Raw genomic sequence first — 17,200 nt, forward strand, 5'->3', positions numbered from 1 at the left:
GGTGTTCTACTATGCAGAATTCTGCATGCAGAGTCTCAATTTGGTGTTTGTCCCATTTTGTGAATTCTTGGTTGGTGAGCGGACCCCAGACCTCACAAACATAAAGGGGAATGGGTTCTATAACTGATTCAATTATTTTTAGCCAGATCCTAATTGGTATGTCGAATTTTATGTTCCTTTGGATGGCATAGAATGCCCTTCTTGCCTTGTCACTCAGATCATTCACAGCTTTGTGAAAGTTACCTGTGGCGCTAATGTTTAGGCCTAGGTATGTATAGTTATTTGTGTGCTCTAGGGCAACAGTGTCTAGATATCATTTGTATTTGCGGTCCTGGCAACTGGACCTTTTTTGGAACACCATAATTTTGGTCCTGAGATTTACTGTCAGGGCCCAGGTCTGACAGAATGTGCAGAAGATCTAGGTGATGCTGTAGGCCCTCCTTGGTTGGGGACAGAAGCACCAGATCATCAGCAAACAGTAGATATTTGACTTTAGATTCTAGTAGGGTGAAGCCGGGTGTTGCAGACTGTTCTAGTGCCCTCGCCAATTCATGGTTATATATGTTGAGGAGGGTGGAGCTTAAGTCCTGTAGAAAGAAATGTGTGTTTTTTTTGTTGCAAATTTTAACCATATTTTTAACATAGATTTGATAATGTCGCATGTTTTTCCCACAACACCAATTTCCATCATTTGTATAGCAGACCCTCATGCCAAATTGATTCAAATACTTTTTTGAAATCAACAAAGCATGAGAAGACTTTGCCTTTCTTTCGGTTTGTATGTTTGTCAATTAAGGTGTGCGGGGTGAATTCGTGGGCTGTCGTACAGTAATTTGGTTAAAAGCCAATTTAACATTTGCTCAGTACATTCTTTTCGCTGAGGAAATGTACATCTCTCTCTTCTCGTGGAGATTTTATTCAATAGGGTTTTCAGTACATTTATCTAAAGCCATCCCTTTAAATTCGTTGTACCATTAATTTGAATTTTCTTGACAGATTCACTAGAATATATGTAGAGAACAGTTCAGAATATTCGGGATCAGTGAAAGAAAGCCATGTAAATTGGAATAAATCTCACTAATCATGGATCTATGATAACAACGCTCCAGTCGTCGTGAACCGTGCGCCAGGCTCCAGGTTTAAATTGCTACCTATGGTCTGCATTCCGTAATGTTTCAAATAGGATACATGTCGCAAATTATTGTACAATTTGTAAYATATTAGCCTAATATGATCCACTATTGCTAGCAATCCTCAGGACGATGTAATGGAATTTAACAAAATGAAAGGAAACTAACACTAAAGTCAGTGAAAGTTATAAATGTGTGTGGGTATAACTGACGATGGCTACGGATGGTGGCTAATATTTACAAATTSTAAAAAATACAGTGAAAAGTCCAGACATGTCCGGTGTTATTTATATTGGAAAAAATAAAGTAGATGTTGTTCCAATTGGAACCGACAGGTTTCTTAACCATATTCATTGTTTCATTGCGCGTAAAGGTGGTATAATTATGATGGAATTATGTCAAAGTCAGAATAAGGCATATCTGTAGACACACCTGTGCCACAGGTTTCTTTGATCTTCACCTGCAACGAATAGTGGGTTGAATAGCATGCTATTCTCATGCTCAAGTTCAAGGTGAGAATACACGTAGAGAGAGAATTCCCCCCTAGGACAACACTGCTTAGCATCATACACACACACTCACTCGATCTCTGTGTTTGTGCAGTATGCAGCGTGGAACATAAGCAGAGTCTTGTTTGGGTAGAAACCTGGAGGTAAATGGAGGTGCTGTGTTTCATGAACTGTGACTGAACTTGTTATAAATTAGTAGAAATGTTAGACAAATATGATGTCTGAAAAACCTCTGAAATGTAGCTCTTCCTCCTCCATTCCCTCTCTTCTTCCCTCCCTCCCTCCCTCCCTCCACCCCACAGCCCTTCATCCCCTGCCAGTCCTGTCATAGCATTTTCCAAAGCCGCCTGGCTGGGCCCTGGACGGGCTGGGCTCTATGAGAGGGCTATAAATGTGTCGCAAATGCAATCATATCCCCTATATATTGCACTACTTTTGACCAGGGCCCTACTTATAACCAGCGCCCTATGGGCCCTGGTCAAAAGTAGTGCTCTATTTAGGCAATGGGGTACCATTTGGGACGAAGTCCTTAAAGTTGATTTATTCTATATTTAGCATTTCTCCTGTTCTCCATAGTTCCAACACTGTGTGGCAGGTAGCCTAGTGTTCAGAGCGTTGGAACAGTAACTGAAAGGTTGCTGGATCAAATCTCCTAGCTGACAAGATAAAAATCTGTCGTTCTGCCCCTGAACAAGACGGTTAACCCACTGTTCCCCGGTAATCTGTCAATGTAAAACAAATTATAATAATCTTAACTGACTTGCTAAGTTAAATAAAGGTAAAATAAAAAAACGTATTTCAAAAACACTATGGGCGCATAGTGTGTATGTGATTTTATTTTTAAATTCTCCATTATAGTGCATTCGGAAAGTATTCAGACCCTTTGACTTTTTCCACATTTTGTTACGTTACAGCCTTATTCTAAAACCGATTAAATAGTTTTTTTTACTCATCAATGTACACACAATACCCCATAATGACAAAGCAAAAACAGGTTTTCAGGAATGTTGGCAAATGTATTAAAAATAAAAAACTGATATATCACATTTACATAAGTATTAACTTTACTAAGTACAGTTGAAGTCTGAAGTTTACATACACCTTAGCCAAATACATTTAAACTAGCTTTTTCACAATTCCTGACATTTAATCCAAGTAAAAATTCCCTGTCTTAGGTCAGTTAGGATCACCACTTTATTTTAAGAATGTGAAATGTCAGAATAATAGTAGAGAGAATTATTTATTTCAGCTTTTATTTCTTTCATCACATTCCCAGTGGGTCAGAAGTTTACATACACTCAATTAGTATTTGGTAGCATTGCCTTTAAATTGTTTAACTTGGGTCAAACGTTTCGTGTAGCCATCCACAAGCTTCCCACAATAAGTTGGGTGAATTCCTCCTGACAGAGCTGGTGTAACGGAGTAAGGTTTGTAGGCCTCCTTGCTCGCACACGCTTTTTCAGTTCTGTCCACAAATGTCCACAAATTGAGGTCAGGGCTTTGCGATAGCCACTCCAACACATTGACTTTGTTGTCCTTAAGCCATTTTGCCACAACTTTGGAAGTATGCTTGGGGTCATTGTCCATTTGGAAGACCCATTTGCGACCAAGCTTTAACTTCCTGACTGATGTCTTGAGATGTTGCTTCAATATATCCACATAATTTTCCACCTCATGATGCCATCTATTTTGTGAAGTGCACCAATCCCTCCTGCAGCAAACCATCCCCACAACATGATGCTGCCACCCCCGTGCTTCACGGTTGGGATGGTGTACTTTGGCTTGCAAGCCTCCCCCTTTTTCCTCCAAACATAACAATGGTCATTATGGCTAAACAGTTCTATTTCTGTTTCATCAGACCAGAGGACATTTCTCCAAAAAGTTTGATCTTTGTGTGTATGCTGTGTGTATTAAATGTGCAGTTGCAAACCGTAGTCTGGCTTTTTATGATGGTTTTGGAGCAGTGGCTTCTTCCTTGCTGAACGRCCTTTCAGCTTATGTCGATATAGGACTCGTTTTACTGTGGATATAGATACCTTTGTACCTGTTTCGTCCAGCATATTCACAAGGTCCTTTGCTGTTGTTCTGGGATTGATTTACACTTTTCAAATCACCAAATTACGTTCATTTCTAGGAGACAGAACGCGTTCTTCCTGAGCAGTATGACGGCTGCGTGGTCCCATGGTGTTTACACTTGCGTACTATTGTTTGTGCAGATTAATATGGTACTTTCAGGCATTTGCAAATTGCTCCCAAGGATGAACTAAACTTGTGGTGGTCTACAAATGTTTTTCTGAGGTCTTGGCTGATTTCTTTTGATTTTCCCATGATGTCAAGCAAAGAGACACTGAGTTTGAAGGTAGGCCTTGAAATACATCCACAGGTACACCTCCAAATGACTCAAATTATGTCAATTAGCCTATCAGAAGCTTCTAAAGCCATGACATATTTTTCTGGAATTTTCCAAGCTGTTTAAAGGCACAGTCAACTTAGTGTATGTAAACTTCTGACCCACTGGAATTGCGATACCGTGAATTATAAGTGAAATAATCTGTCTGTAAAAAATAGTTGGAAAAATTACTTGTGTCATGCACAAAGTAGATGTCCTAACCCACTTGCCAAAACTATAGTTTCTTAAAAAGAAATTTGTGTAGGGGTTGAAAAACAAGTTTTAATGACTCCAACCTAAGTGTATGTAAACTTCTGACTTCAACTGTATATAGGACTTGCATCCTTGGCACAATAGAGTTATTATATTCTCCTCTATCCATAGGCTTCATTAATGCAATTCAGACTTGATTTTGATACAACATCTATGATATCTGAGGTTCATAGATTGGTATGAATATTAGTTCAGAACCTAACGTTTTAGGGTCCATACACAGATTGGCTACATACTGTAACCAGCTACACCTCCATAGGCATAGAGTTTTTATCCTCCACTACACAATAAGCAAGTAAATAAACTCAGCAACAAAAAAAACGTCCTCACTGTCAACTGCGTTTATTTTCAGAAAACTTAACATGTGTAAATATTTGTATGAACATAACAATTAGGCACGTTCCAATCTTTACTACAGTAAGTATTGCAAGCTATGTTTTCTTGTCAGACTGCATAGTAGCCTAAAAAACAAATGCAGGTGGCTTATATCTTCAAAATGCTTTAAATGCTTTATTATCCAAATGTAAAAGCATATACTGTACAGTACTATATTTCTTCATCAGCATCTTTATGCTTTTGTTAATAAAATATTTATAAAAATACGGTTTCAAAATGCAGATGTTGATTTAGTTATGGATCCATAACGAATCACTATGGGAATAAATATCATTGTTTTACTGAAATATTGGAACAAAGTTGTCTTATGAAGGCAAACAATTTAGAATCCTCAGAATCCTCTTATGCTATAGCCTACTCCCGACTGTCACGTTGTACAGCGCCATATTTTCCATGCCATCTAACGGAAAMCCTGTGGGTTTTGTTTTTCGGTTTTCCCGGAAGAGAAACACCATGATATTAATCAAATTTATTAAGCCAAATTTCTTAAAATCAATCCCATATACTATGTTATTACAAAAAGGTTCTAAATTCTCTGGTAATACCGATATGGAAGAGTATCAAATGCTTCTCAAAGATGCCCTCTGGTGGTCAAACTAGCACTAATTTGCATTAACTTCTCACGAGTTACCATCCCGGATCCGGGAGCATCCTCATCAGTAAAAAAGCTGACTAGCATAGCTTAGCATAGCGCAAATACTAGCATATAAATATCATGAAATCACAAGTCCAAGACACCAAATAAAAGATACACATCTTGTGAATCCAGCCATCATTTCCGATTTTTAAAATGTTTTACAGCGAAAACACAATATGTATTTCTATTAGCTAACCACAATAGCAAAAGACTCAACCGCATATTTTCACAATTTTACACAGCATAGGTAGCTATCACAAATTCGACCAAATAAAGATATAATTAGTCACTAACCAAGAAACAACTTCATCAGATGACAGTCTTATAACATGTTATACAATAAATCTATGTTTTGTTCGAAAAATTTGCATATTTCAGGTATAAATCATAGTTTTACATTGCAGCTACAATCACAAATATCACCAAAGCAGCTAGAATAACTACAGAGAGCAACGTGAAATACCTAAATACTCCTCATAAAACATTTATGAAAAATACATGGTGTACAGCAAATGAAAGACAAACATCTTGTGAATCCAGCCAATATTTCCGATTTTTTAAGTGTTTTACAGCGAAAACACAATATAGCATTATATTAGCTTACTACAATAGCCTACCACACAACCGCATTCATTCATCAAGGCACGTTAGCGATAGCAATAGGCACGTTAGCGTTAGCGAATAAACCAGCAAAAGATATTAATTTTCACTAACCTTCATAAACCTTCCTCAGATGACAGTCCTATAACATCAGGTTATACATACACTTATGTTTTGTTCGAAAATGTGCATATTTAGAGCTGAAATCAGTGGTTATCCATTATGCTAACGTAGCATCTTTTTCCCAGAATGTGCGGATATTTCTATTAGACTCTCACCTATTCTGACCAAATAGCTATTCATAAACATTACAAAAATACATGTTGTATAGGAAATGATAGATACACAATAGATACACTAGTTCTTAATGCAATCGCAGTGTTAGAATTCTAAAAATATCTTCATTACGACATAAGGCTTATGTATTAGCGAGAGAGTGGCCAAATTCTGTGCGCAAAACTACTAGTACACAGTTCGACAGATATATGAAATAGCATCACAAAATGGGTCCTACTTTTGSTGATCTTCYATCAGAATGTTGTACAAGGGGTCCTTTGTCCAGAACCGTCTTTGTTTGGTATCAGAACGTCGTTTTTCCCTCTTGAATTAGCAAGCACACTGGCCAAGTGGCGCGAAGCTATCCTTCCTGAACATATGCAGACAAAGCAACACGCATAACGTCCCGAAAAAAATTCAATAATCTAATAAAACTATATTGAAAAAACATACTTTACGATGATATTATGACATGTATCAAATAAAATCAAAGCCGGAGATAGTATTCGCCTTTAACGACAGCTTTTCAGAAGGCAATTACAGGTCCCTCCACGCGCCTTCCAGAAAACCKAAAATGGGKGACACGTCATTCCAAGAGGATGCATTMYATCTCAGACCAAGATAATCAACWTATTTCTCCTCTCACTTCCTCTTGACATCTAGGGGAAGGTGTATGACGTGCAAGTATATTCATACGTATCATGCCCATTTATAGGCAGGCCCTTGAACACAGCATCGATTTCAGACTTTCCACTTCCTGGTCAGAAAGTGTGCTGCCAAATGAGTTCTCTTTTACTCACAGACAAAATTCAAACGGTTTTAGAAACTAGAGAGTGTTTTCTATCCAATAGTAATAATAATATGCATATTGTACGAGCAAGAATTGAGTACGAGGCCGTTTGAAATGGGCACCTTTTATCCAGGCTACTCAATACTGCCCCTGCAGCCCAAAGAGGTTAATGGGGAGAACCTGTTGAAAGTTTCTGTAGGCTGAATGAGTGACACCGGTTGAGCATTCCTACAGCATTTCCCTTCAGAAACCATGAGAAAGTTGTCTGGCTGCGGGGACTGTGCGAGGGGATTTATACTACTGTCTGTACTTACTGGTGGCACAGACGCTGTTTCATCCTTTCCTACACTGAAATTACCCTTGCCTAACGATTGCGTCTGAAGCTGGGCTTGCAGCTCAGCTATCATCGCCGTAAGGCGATCGTTCTCCTGTATATTATGAGTACAGCGACTGCAATTAGAAGGCATCATGTTAATGTTACTACTTAGCTTCGGCTGGTGAAGGTCCTGACGAACCACGTCCAGATAAAGCGTCCGGAGTGAAAAAGTTGAATTAAAAAAAGTCGAGCGAGGGGAAAAACTAAAAATATAAACGGTAATTAAAATGTAAAAACCGTAAAGTTATCAGGTAGCAAAGTAAGGTTATCAACAAAATGCACAGTAGCACGTAAACAACTCTACAAGTTGTGACCGGAAATGACGTGCTGGCCTTCTAGGCAGAGTTCATCTGTCTGACAGAACAGAGGCAGAACATGACAGCGACGAACAGTCCACCTGGCCGTGCTGCTGATTCTGTTTCTACTGCTTTACCTGTAGCTGTGSAACCATGACCTGTTCACCGGACGTGCTACCTTGTCCCGGACCTACTGTTTTCAACCATCTCTCTCCATCTCCTTCTTTCTCTCTCCCTCCCTCTCTGTCTCCCTCCCTACCGCACTTGTTGTCTCGAACTCTGAATGCTCGGCTATGAAAGGCCAACTGACATTTACTCCTGAGGTGCTGAACTGTTGCACGCTCTACAACCACTGGGATTATTATTTGACCCTGCTGGTCATCTATAAACGTTTGAACATCTGGAATAACGATCTGGCCTTAATGGCCATGTACTCTTATAATCTCCACCCGGTACAGCCAGAAGAGGACTGGCCACCCCTCAGAGCCTGGTTCCACTCTAGGTTTCTTCCTAAATTCCTGCTTTTCTAGGGAGTTTTTCCTAGCCACATGCTTCTACATCTTGGGTGTTTGCCCTTTGGGTTTTTGGTTGGGTTACCTAAAGGTTTTGTGACATCAGCATACCACCCTGCATACCACTGCTGGCTTGCTTCTGAAGCTAAGCAGGGTTGGTCCTGGTCAGTCCCTGGATGGGAGACCAGGTGCTGCTGGAAGTGGTGTTGGAGGGCCAGTAGGAGGCACTCTTTCCTCTGGTCTAAACAAAGATCCCAATGCCCCAGGGCAGTGATTGGGGACACTGCTCTGTGTAGGGTGCCGTCTTTCGGATGGGACGTTAAACGGGTGTCCTGACTCTCTGAGCTCATTAAAGATCCCATGGCATTTATCGTAAGAGTAGGGGTGTTAACCCCGGTGTCCTGGCTAAATTCCCAATCTGGCCCTCAACCATCACGGTCACCTAATAATCCCCAGTTTACAATTGGCTCATTCATCCMCCTCCTCTCCCCTGTAACTATTCCCCAGGTCGTTGCTGCAAATGAGAACGTGTTCTCAGTCAACTTACCTGGTAAAATAACGGTAAAATAAAATAAAAAATCTGCTGATTTTAAAAAGAGCTTTATAAATACATGTAATTGATTCATTGATTGATTGAGGGAGGAAGGAAGGAAGAGAGAGAGTGGGATAGAGAGAGGGAAAGTGAGAGAGAGAGAGTTGAGGTGATGAGACAGACAGACAGAAAGACCGTTGGTGTCGTTAGTGGTTAACAGAGTATTACTGTGCCACAGATGCCAGCCAGGTAGGTAAGTACTGTACAGTACAGAGTTCCTCCCAGCTCCATACGATGTGGTGGTATAGCACCATATTCCCTATACAGTGCACTAATTTTGCCCAGAGGCTACAGGCCATTTGGGATGCAGACTAGATGACTAGATGGGTACAAGCCATCATCTCCACACCCAGTAGAGCGACATGAATAGACTACTATCCACCTCCTTCTCTTCCCCTTTCCCTCCCACACACAGAGGCTGCTAACAAAGGCAGGCATTTTGTGATTCCATATTTAATTTGATAAGTAGCTTTACCTGAGTGACATTTTGTGAGGCGCAGGAAAAATCCACTTCTCAATCTGCCCAGGTCAATTACGGCTGCATTCAAAATGGCACCCTCTTCCCTATATAAAAATGTAGTGGCACCCTCTTCCTTGGAAATAATTAGTGCACTATGTAGGGAATAGGGTGCCATTTGCAGTGAAACCTATGTTACAGGAGGACACCTGTAGGCCTGCAAGTGATGGAGGGAAGAGGGGGGTGGGGATGATAATAAGCCTGGTTATTGTGCAATGCTGACGTGGTGCATTGATTGTATTCGATGGAGCTGTGTAATAAACACATAGATGAACATTGAAACATTGATATTTAGCCTCTAGGGAGAGCTAGAGTATGAGGATTTGAAACTCTGTAAACCCAACTGAACACATGAAATGTAATCATTTTCATATAGACATGAGGTAATATAACAAATAGTTTGAACATCAGTCTTCCAGGATATGCCCAAATTACTCTGTTGCAATAAGATGCAGTATATCAATTCCTCATGCCCTATACATAGTTTTTCTATTTTGCTTTGTAACTTTTCCCAGTGGAAATGTTTTTCCACAATAAATGCAAGTGGATCATGTTCCTACCACTTACTCTGGTAGCAACTATAGTCTACTGACCCACGCTTCTCTTCTCTTCCTAAGCTACAACACTAAACTGTAACCTTTTCCCTGAAAATGCCTTCTAGGGTCACGTACCCCTGCTGTCTTTTTTTTTAGGAAAACCTTCACTTCTTTAGAAACCTCATAATATCAAATAATATCTGCCACACAACCCGAGTAGCTCCCTGTGCTTGTCTCCGTTCAAAAATAACAATTTCCTTGTCACAAAGCTTGAGCCAAATCAGTTTGAGTTACGTGATCCACAAGGCCTTCTTGCTTCCTTTTCCAAACACTTGGACCTACATGGGGGTAGGAGGGATGGAGGGTGAGAGGGTGAGAGAGCCCAAAGGACCCTGAGTCAAGAAAGCACTTTGTCTCAGAGGAGTACCTTTATACCGTTCTGGAAGGCTTTTGTCAATTCAAAGCACAATTTCCTGTTTGAGAAACAAGAGAGAAAAAAAATCTGCCATTTTGGAAAATAATTTATGACCGCACAATGCAATGAAAATTCCTTAAATTAAACATGTTGATGATTCCTACTACAAGAGCTCTATTTTAGAAACCCATCTATCTAGGAAGGTCTTGGCACTTTGGTGACATATAGTTATTCTAAAGAGTGGAACCTATGGTATGTTCTGATTCTATGCCGAACTGAGCCTACATTTTGTTTAGAGTTTAGACAGTATCTTCGGCCCAAATGGCACCCTACTAACTATATACAGATGTAGGATCTTAATTTTAATCTCTCTTTTGTTAATTGTAATCTCTCTTTTGTTGCTGAGAATTTTCATGCACCGCAGGAAAAGCAGATAAGCTTTGTAATATACATAAATTCACTGAAAACCCCCACTAACAAATGGTTATATTAACAGTATTGCACTTGTCATGTAGTCTAATTTTGGCCAGCTAATAGCCTAACCACCAATCAAGCAACATGATTTACTACATTTTCAAATCCTGCTTATGCAGGATTAATTTGCTGTGACAATACTGGTCAAATTAAGATCCCATACCTGTAGTGCACTACTTTTGACAAGAGCCCTATTGACTCTGGTCTTTTTTAAATTATATAAGAAAATGTTCATTGTCAATTACTGTAATATAAAGTACAATTTATTCCACAGTGATGACATGCGGTGGTGGCTATAATAACTCATATTGTGAGAGCGTATTATGGGTAAGAGTTTTGGAGTGAACCATAACACACTTTAAGACCCAACCCTACTCCTCACTGCCTCTCCCTGCTTCTCACCCTCTCCCTTTCCTCTCCTGTGTGTCCTACCTCGGGGTTAGTCTGATTTATGTTGACTAATTGCCAGTGAGAGCCGGCACCATAGACAGAACGCTCTCTGCTATATCTCAGTCAGCAGCACAACGCGCCAGTGAAATCGCCCTGGCTAACCACCACAGAACACACAACACATTGTTGTGAAAAAAAAAAAAACATTGGCACCCTACTCTCTATGTAATGCACTACTTTTGACCAGGACCCATTGGGATGCCATTTGGGACTCAAACATACAGACACAGCAATGTTGATCTGGCCCTGCCCTGACGCCCCTGTACAACACTACCACTGACTTATTTGTCCCAAATTACATATTGCTCATTTTACTTTTAAGCAATATTTACACCCCCCCCCCAAACCCTCTCCTCACCCCACAGCCCCATAACAATAAGAAAAAAATGCCTTTCATGAACTAACAATTGCAGTATACCTTTCAATAGCTACTTTATTGAGGCAAAATGTACTTACTATGACTGTGATATGTGGTTGTCCCACTTAGCTATCTTAAGATGAATGCACTAACTGTCAGTCTCTCTGGATAAGAGTATCTGCTTAATGACTAAAATGTAAAAAGGAAAAAACTCAAGGGTAATGATGGAGATGGTGATTGAGAAAAAGGAGAGGGAAAATAGAAAGAGATTGACTAAGCCTTTTCCTAAGACTATTTATTTTCAAATAAATAAGTGCATTTCGATTTTTCTACCACCGGATATGTGGGATGTACTGTACATATTATGATTTGTGTGTGCATGCTTTCAGGGCTTGTGTAAAGACATGAGGAAACAGTGAACCACTGTAGTAGGGGTATACTGTAGAGAGAATGCCTGTAGGGCAGCAGTACGTCAGTCTTTTACTGGACTCTCTCCCCAGTACTGTTAAGAACAAAGCTAGAAATGACTGATGAATCACAATGTCCAGGCATCTCTCCAAGCCTCCTTGGCCATTGAGTGAACCAGCATGAGCACACACCACTGATTACCACAGCAGGTGTGTGCGTGTGCACGTGCATGAGTTTGCACGACTGGGATGCATGGAGACAAAGATGGATGGATGAATATTCTCCCAAAACACAAAGGAGCTAACGTTACTGTGCCAACTTCAATCAATGCTCTTGACTCATTCACTTCCATTAGCCTCCTGGTTCACCACAGGCCCACAGGAAAACAGCAACTGTGAAAAAGAAAAGCTATCGGTTTTATGATGGAAATGTTTTTTTTTTACTGCAGATAACACTTTTTTCTATGTTTGGCATTGTGTAAAGAGCTTCCTGATGAAGCTGCTATGTGGCTGTAGTCCTAAAGAGCATGTAAGGTAACACTGGTAACTTTCATGAATAAGCTTTAGAAAGCCATTAATAAACTATGAATAAATAAATATTAATTTACTTGTTATTCCTGATATTTTAAGTTATAAGTGTTATCTCATTTAGTGGTTTTGCAACCTCATTGATAGAGACTGGCTCTGGGCATATCACCATATCATACCACCTTCTTGCCACGCCATGCCATGCCACCGACTCCATCACCGACTGTGCCCTCGGAGGAATGTGTATGTGCAGGGAAGGAGATGTTGCTGCTTGTTTTCTCAATCTCAGTCACTGGTTGTGTGTGTGTGTGTGTGTGTGTGTGTGTGTGTGTGTGTGTGTGTGTGTGTGTGTGTGTGTGTGTGTGTGTGTGTGTGTGTGCTGTCTCTTATACACATCTAGATGTGTATAAGAGACAGGTGTGTGTGTGTGTGTGTGTGTGTGTGTGTGTGGGCACGTGTGTGCACGTGTGTATGCATGTATCTTCTCCTAGCCTCCCCTCCAACGCATATGCTAAATATTATCCTACTCCCTTTACACAGTAAAACAAAGCAACATCCCAGCTCTCTAGTCTCCCTAGACCTAGGAATGACAGGACAAGCAATTTTCAAATTTTACAAATTGGTTGGGTGCTGTGTTCTTAGACCTACTGTGGCAAATTAATGTTCATCTCTCTCTGGTCTAATGAGGTATGAACTAATGTCCCCCAGAAATGCCCTGGCTCTACAGAGTCTTCAGTCTGTGTTCCAAATGACACCTTATTAATTTACAGTAATTTACAGGCAGCTCAGTGGCAAGTCAAATTCTGTATTTAATATTACAGTACACCTACGGTAATATAAATACAGTATCAAAGCAAGTACTGTGTAATGACAGAAAGTACAACAGCGTAAAATGTACTGTGTTATACTGTTGAAAAGTGAATGCTACCGTAATCGGAATAAATGAGGGGAGGGGTTTGTATTTCAATATTTTACCTTAATTACAAGGGATTGGTGCAAGCAGGTTGTCTGCTAGGAAAAGAGTTTACACATTACARCATATGAATGAATATTTATAACATATCACTTGTACTTCCAGAGGCCTTAAAACTTCTTGTCAATAGGGGGGCGCTGTTTTCACTTTGGAAAAAATTGTGCCCAAATGAAACGGCCTCGTACTCTTTTCTAGATCATACAATATGCATATTATTATTACTATTGGATAGAACACACTCAGAAGTTTCTAAAACTGTTTGAATTATATCTGTGAGTAAAACAGAACTCATTTTGCAGCAAACTTCCATACAGGAAGTGAAAAATCTGAAAACGAGGCTCTGTTTCAGGGCCAGCCTATTCAATTGCCTTTTATTTATCGATATGCATGCACTTCATACGCCTTCCACTAAATGTCAACAGGCAGTGGAATGTGGAATGGGGTGTCTAGCTTGATCTGAGGCCGAACAAGAGCTTTTGRAGTGRCAGGTCCGGAATTTTCTTTGTCTTCAAAGGCGCGCTGGGGAGCTCGACATTGTCTTCTGAAAAGCGTTCGGTTTACACGCCGAATATCTCCGGCTCTGATTTTATTTGATACATATGATAATAACATCATAAAGTAGGTTTTTTCAACCGAGTTTTATCAGTTTATTCAACGTTTATTGGGACTTTTGGAGTTTTCCGTTCTTTGCGYCAAGAGAGGATGGGAATGTTAGCAACCTTGGCTAGCATTGTGGYGCGAATTCGACAGAAGAAATKGACATTCTAAAACCAAACAACGATTTATTCTGGACCAAGGACTCCTTGTACAACATTCTGATGGAAGCTCAGCAAAAGTAAGAAAACATTTATGATGTTATTTCGTATTTCTGTGTAAAATGTTGACTCCTATTCTCCGCCATTTTGGTGAGCGCTGTCTCACAATAACGCAAGCTGTATGTTATTTTTAAAAATCTAACACAGCGGTTGCATTAAGAACCAGTGTATCTTTCATTTGCCATACAACAAGTATTTTTATGTAAAGTTTATGATGAGTTCTTTGGTCAGATTAGGTGAGTGTCCAAAATATCTCCGGAGATTCTGGTGAATCGATGCTACGTATTCACAATGTATAACCAGGATTTGTAGCTATAAATATGCACATTTTCGAACAAAACATAATTGTATTGTATAACATGATGTTATAAGACTGTCATCTGATGAATTTGTTCAAGGTTAGTGATTCATTTTATATCTTTTGCTGGTTTTTGCGAAAGCTACCTTTGTGTTGAATAAATGCGTTTGTGTGTTTGGCTATTGTGGTAAGCTAATATAATTCTATATTGTGTTTTCGCTGTAAAACACTTAAAAAATCGGAAATATTCGCAACCAGACATTTCCTTGACTTACCGTTGTCAGGGAGGTAGCGTTTCATAGGGTTTCGCAACTACAATATTGTAAAGAAAGAGCAACACGCTATTCAAAGATGTAAGAAATGGTAGGCTACTGGAGTGCTGGAGTGGTGTAACAGTTGTGTTAAATTTAATATATGACCAAAATTTGAGTTGTAGGCTTGAGTTGTAGGCATTGGATTTTAATTCAATATTGTTCATATTTTAAAACTGCTCTAAACTTGAGAGAATGACGTGTATACAAAAAAGTGCATCTTTCGAGGCTGCTGTTTGTATTTCAAACTTCTCACGTGTAACCAGCGGCTCCGTGGCGCAATGGATAGCGCATTGGACTTCTAGTTAAGGATCGAAGTGATTCAAAGGTTGTGGGTTCGAGTCCCACCGAGAGTCGAATTTTTGATCTGTTGATTGTCAAACATGAGTTTTTAGAATGATAATGAAAAATTAAACCATGACATAGTGCGACTACGCAAAATACGCATAACTATTACTCTCCATAGGCATAAACGCACAGCTCTAAATGTACACTGTAGCCTAATCTTTCACAGAAATTCAAGACACAACATTAACCAAAAGCTGTATAATTTTATTTCCATCCGATTGTCGGGTAGTTGTCTTAGTCTATAATCCAATAGGCGACGGTTTACTATCTATATAAAAGCTTGAAACATTAAATACTGTGCTGTCAAAAGTTGTTTGTGAACCGCTTGTTGCTCTCGACGTGCTCGTTCAGACTATGCAGTCTGAAAGCGTGCGTAACAGTGCACGAGGCGTCGGAAGACTTGGCCTCTGGTGTTGGAAAAGCTGAGACGTCCAGTCATACAGTGGTGGAGCAGTGAAGTGCAAGGAACCACATCAGTCTCACATACAAATATAGAATAACTTATTAGTAGGCTGATGGAAAACACATATCAACACAATAATTCCGCTATGAACAAATATTGAAATATCTCTTTTTATTTAACAAATAATTGTCTTACTTTTTAACTCTGCATTGTTGGGAATTTGCTCGTAAGTAAGCATTTCACGTAAAGTCTACACCGGTTGTATTCGGCGCATTTGACCAATGCAATATGATTGGATTTGAACAGGCACAACGCTGCCCCAAACTTTGCCCCAAATGTGTCATGCATCTGAACCGTTTGATAGTGACCTAACAGGTTGGATGGGTGTATACCAGGGGCATTCTAATCACATTCTCTGTGCCACCCATAGGCATATGTGTCAACAAATAAGACTACAATAGAGTATACTTTATGTGAGGACAGGGTCGCCATTCTCGAATAGACTCTCCATCAATAGAAAGCTTTGGCTGTATCTCCCATTAGGAATTCCTAGTGTAGGTCATCCAGTATTACGTAGAGGTCTACTACAGAGTGGTATCAATACCAGACATAAACAGGTATTTTACATGCAGTCATGCATGAGCAAGAGTAGTGGCCACACGAGTTAATTGTTCAAAAGATATTTGCCTTTTCTCTGAATCCAATTCGATTAAGTTAAATCGTTCTTGCGATGACATTTGGTTCTAATACTATTGTCTATCATTCATTTAATGTATTTTTGTGAGATTATAATCAATATTCTATTGATTAAGCAATTATATGTTTGAATAGTCTACTGTTTGTTTATAGGCCTAATGCGGAGACGTTATTATTTATTTAACTACGCAAGTCAGTTAAGAACAAACTCTTATTTACAATGACGGTCAATTATGCGCCGTCCTATGGGACTCCAATCACGGCCAGATGTGATACAGCCTAGATTCGAACGAGGAACTGTAGTGACGTCTCTTGCATTGAGCTGCAGTGCCTTAGACCGCTGCTCCACTTGGGAGCCCACTCTCGCCCTGTCACACGTTAATGTCTGACAGGGAGAGAAAGTTGCACGTTTGCGTTTATCCAGACAGAAACAATATTTCACTCTCTCCCAGACTTGCCAGCATCAGCTTGGGCTAGATTGATGCATCTCCGAAACAATGCATGTCATGTCCTGCACATCCAAGCCTTCACTGAGAGCCTAAGCGAAGGGGGCAGTCAGTGCACACTTTAGGTTGAGGGCGTAGCTGCACCAAACACAGCGAATTATAGCCTACTATTATGCTACAATAGGGTAGGTTAGGCAAAGGAGGGAAGGGTTCGAATACCTCAGCCACTATGGCTATTCGTTTGCATAGGCTGTTCAGCTGGAACGATTCATCATTTTTATTGTCATCTAAATGATTCCGGCATGCAGGCCTGTTGACTGTGTTACTTAACATTGAGGATAAACCACAAGGGTGCTCTGTTACCTTTATTTCGGCAGCCTTATGAAGGATCATTAAAATGACTGATCTCTCCAAGTTTATATTATGAAGTGCCCCCCCCCCCCCAACGA

At 40.0% G+C, this 17,200-nt stretch overlaps 1 non-coding gene across 1 annotated transcript; it reads left to right on the top strand.

The window, feature by feature from the left end:
- The first annotated feature begins 15,125 nt into the window (after positions 1-15,125).
- trnar-ucu (transfer RNA arginine (anticodon UCU)) lies at positions 15,126-15,215 on the top strand. Its single transcript is given in 2 exon segments — positions 15,126-15,162; positions 15,179-15,215. It is a non-coding gene; the product is annotated as a tRNA-Arg (tRNA).
- The last annotated feature ends 1,985 nt before the right edge of the window (positions 15,216-17,200 follow it).

Source organism: Salvelinus sp. IW2-2015, linkage group LG27 (assembly GCF_002910315.2).
Source record: "Salvelinus sp. IW2-2015 linkage group LG27, ASM291031v2, whole genome shotgun sequence".
Taxonomy (NCBI): domain Eukaryota; kingdom Metazoa; phylum Chordata; class Actinopteri; order Salmoniformes; family Salmonidae; genus Salvelinus; species Salvelinus sp. IW2-2015.